Here is a 4,357-nt window from a genome sequence, read left to right as displayed (position 1 = left end):
TGCGGTACGCAGGCCTCTCACTGTTGTGGCCTCTCCCGTTGCTGAGCACAGGCTCCGGACGCGCAGGCTCAGCCGCCATGGCTCACGGGCCCAGCCGCTCTGCGGCATGTGGGATCTTCCCGGACCGGGGCACGACCCCGTGTCCCCTGCATCGGCAGGCGGACTCTCAACCACTGCGCCACCAGGGGAGCCCCCATTACATTTTTAAGGTACTTCTTTTCCACTTATTTTGCACGTGAATGATTAAATAACTGTAGTGATATCATTCATATAATTTTATATGGTGCTGTTTGTAAAATTCAGCACAATCACTTTCCATGCTGCTGTGTGGTCCTCCTAATCCTCAACGTTAATGAATGCATAAGCTGTTAGTTAAAACGCTTGCAGTTGCAAATAACAGGAAGCCAACTCCAACTAGCATAAGGAAAAGGAAATTTTAATGAGAAAATACTGGGATTGCTCACTGAACTGCAAGAACCAGGCAGCCCTGAGGACTTAAGTGTTAGGGGCCAGGGGCTTGATGTCACCAGAGTTCTCCGCTGTTCCTTCTCCTTCCAGACTTCTCCACGTGATGGGGGCCATGCCACCTGCAAATGTGTGACTCAATCATACAACTCTCCGCCAGAAAGGGAGGACAAAGTCTTTTCAACAGAAAAATCTCAGGGAAAACCTTTGACCTGGATTAGATCATGTGTGCATTGTGGACCAACCACTGTGATGAAAAAGAAGGGACACAGAGGCCCTTTCTGAGTTTGATTTTCCATTCCTTTAGTGGGGAAAAGGGAGAAGGTAGAATCTGTTCATAGAAGAAGGGTAATTATTATCTCCAACACATAAATAATTTAAACAGCCTATTGTTTTAACATTTAGATTGTTTCTAATTATTTTCCCGTTTGAAATCTCGCTAGTTAAAATCATTTGCGTGTAGACGCCCTTTTCTTTGGGATTTTTTGCTTGCAAGAGAATGGAATTCATGTGTGCCAGGAGGCTAGACACACAAATACATTTCCATTGGCCACATTTTCCAAGTGGGAAGGAGAGGCTTAAGGTGATTCAGCTACTAAGTGATACTGACTTGAAAGCTTGCGTCCTGATTAAGATCAATGGATCAGTACAAATTGCAAAGGACAGTGCTTTCTAAAAGTATGTAAGGAAAGCTACACAGGATGAGACCATATTAGATTTTTGTGGTGACTACAGTTGAAGGAAAAAGGAAAAATTCTAATAGTCTTCCGTTTCCCCTAGAGTGGCAACTCTTTTCTTCCTGACCTTTGGCTCTCCCACAAGGAAGTTCATGACGACATTGTTTTCAGAAGCCAATACCATGTCCTCCTGTCTCTACTTGCAAGAAAATAACTGGGCTTCCAGTAAGTATAATTGGTGTTAACAGTGATTTATTATACACCTAGTTCTCCAGATGGCCCTTCATGTAGAAATTATTTTTCCTGAAAACAGAAAAATATGGAATTTCTTCCTGCTCATCAGGTTATAACAGGTCTACAATCCACTCTGTCAAAAACTAGAATCAAAAATTTTGACAGAGTTCCCTTAAGACAGAGAGCTACAGAAAAAAGCACATTCCATCTGGTAAATAATTGCTGGGGTTGCATTCCTGTGCATTCAGGCAGGAGCTAACCTCTGTGCAGCATGAGGCCTTGAAAACCTCTTGGCCTAACGGGGCCACAGGAGGTAAGATCTACTTAGATCTATCCCATCCTCAGATTGCAGCCTCTGGGGTGCTGGTGCAGCCTAGACTTTCAGCTCACGCACAATCATGAGCTAGACGTACGATTATTGAGAAAGTTCACTCTTAAGTACAAGAGTTTGGACGGACACACAAAGCCAGTATTCTGCAAGAGTGAAGAGGGATATTCGCCAAGGTCATTTTAAGGTGACCAGGGTTGCAGAGCAAAGTTAAATATAGTTCTAAGTTACCTGTCATCTTCCTGAAAAACAAGCTGGAAAATGTATCTAAAAGGCTATATCAGTCTGGTGATGGAATGCTTGGCAATGGGAAAAGCATTCAGCAGTAAACAGTGAGCTATCAAAAGGATTTAAAGTAGTTAATTTGTAGCAGGTTAATTTCAGGTGGCTACTCTAGTGATGATTTTTATTCAGGAAGAATTCTGGAAGCATAGGCAGGAGGGCTACATATTAGGGATGTTGTGGGCAAGAAGGTCCAAGAATTTGGGGATCTGGGCTCAGATTAGGGGTCACAGGCTCACATGCCTTTAAGGATCGGGCTGATAAATTGTGTGAAATGTTAAAGCATTGGCCTGGCCAAATAACACATATCTGTAGGGTTTAGCCTGTGGGTTACGAGGACAGGTTGCTACTCCTGGACTAAAAGATCTTTGAGCCTTCTTTGACTTCTGGGTTTTGTTTTATGTGGAAAGAATGCCCTTTTGTCTATTAAGAGCCAAAAACGTGTGTTAACCTTTGTGGTAAGAGGAGGCGGGGTTGCCTAGTAGTATAAAACATAGTCTCCAACCTTTAGAACTCAAAAATATTTTAAAACAAGATATGCTCATACAAAGGCAACTAACAATTCCAGGCAAAATTACATAAAATCCTATAGCCACTCGGGGGAAGTGTTGCTAACTTTCATCTAGATTGGTCCTCCAAGAGGCACAGAATAGCCAAGGCTTGATTTGGGCCTACAAGGATAAACTACATTGAGATAATGGAAAGTAGAGTTGTTAGGTGGTGAGAACGGTACCCCACCACCACCAAAAAAAAGCCAAAAGGCAACCGGGCTTGGGGTGTAGAAGGGAGGTCCTTGGATCCTAGAAAAAGACCCCTATTCCGTTCTGAGACTGGGTCCTGCTCCTCCTTCCTGAGAGCTGAAGGTTTTTCCTGGGGCCCCAGTTCCCCTAGCTGGGCCCCACCACCTGCAGTCAGAGCCCTTAGAGCTCTCCTTCTATTACCTGTTCAACACCCCAGCCCGACTGCCTGTTTGCAGACTGTCAACAGACGGCTAATCGGCCACCTGTAGGACAGTTCCCCCTGATGCTACACCAAGGCAAATGAGTTCAAAGGATAAGTCTAAAATCTTGACAATCAGAGGTGAGGAGGCAGAAATCCTTCTGAGAATTTAAATTTGTCTTTGAAACTACTTAGTATTTATAGCATGCGCTTGGGGCTGTATTCTTTGCCATCAGTAACTAACAATGACTAATTGCCCGCAAGGTGCCAAAATCTGTGCTGAGCTCAGTAGATGCACGCTGACACTTGCTTCCTCACAACAACCTCTAAGGTGGAGTCCTTTATTATCCCCTCTTCAGTGATGAGTAGAATGAGCCTCATAGGAGTAAAACAACATGCCCAAAGTCATCCAGTCAATGAGGGGCACAGATTCCAACCCAAGACTTCTGTCTCCAGAAACTGACTACGACTGTTAACCATTACACAATACAACTTCCTGTTCCTGTACCAGTCCTGTGGATGTGTCAACACACAGTCCACTGCCAGAGGCAGCTGCCAGGCCTGTCGTTTGATAGAAGCACCCCCCCACTTCCCAAACAAAGCACCCATTTGATGTGGGAACTTGTATCACCTGCTCTCCAAATCATGCCGCCTTCTCACCACATTAGAATCACGTGGGGCACTTAAAAAAATCCAACCACCACTGAGGCCTCAGCCGCAGCCCCTAGAGATTCAGATTTAATTGGTTTGGGTTTGAATCAGACATTGGTAGCCTACAAGATTCCCCCCAGGTGATCCTAATGTGCTGGGAGGGTTGAGAACACAGGCAGTGAATGAGATTGAGGGCTTGGACCTGATTTCTGTCACCATGGATCAGTTATGGCACCTGGGTGAACCTTAGTTTTCTCACCAGTAAAATGGGGATTACAGAAGTCTGTACTTTATAGGATTGATACAGGATTAGGTTAAATGGAAAAAGTGGTACGCAAAGAAGTTTAGGTCCCTGGTCCAACCCTTAAAAGCGAGACTGAAGTTTATAGTTTCTCATGCAAACAGAAAAGGTATTCTTCCTGCTTTCCACTCAGACCTGCTAACACCACAGGGTAGAAGAGGGGCCTGGGCAGGCATTTCTGACAACTTGCTAGCTCTTTCCAAGGTGTAAAGGCAAATGCCTTTCAGGGCCAGACAGCTAACCTATAGGTGTGAAGTAACTGGTTTACCGCTGTAAGGAGTGCTGAAATCAGGTGTGAATTGGACCTGCCCCATGAAGGTCATCGAATTCATTAAAACAACAACACTAACAATATGCTGTTGGCCAAACAGATCCATCTGTGCCCATTTGCAGCTGGTGGGCTGTCAGTTTGCACCCCTAGGGGCTCCCCCCCCCCCCCCCCCCCCCCCCTCACGGGGGGCGGGCGCCGCAGCGCTCCCC

The sequence above is a fragment of the Lipotes vexillifer genome, unplaced genomic scaffold, assembly GCF_000442215.2.
Source record: "Lipotes vexillifer unplaced genomic scaffold, Lipotes_vexillifer_v1.1 scaffold948, whole genome shotgun sequence".
Lineage (NCBI taxonomy): Eukaryota > Metazoa > Chordata > Mammalia > Artiodactyla > Lipotidae > Lipotes > Lipotes vexillifer.
This window is presented reverse-complemented; position numbering follows the sequence as displayed.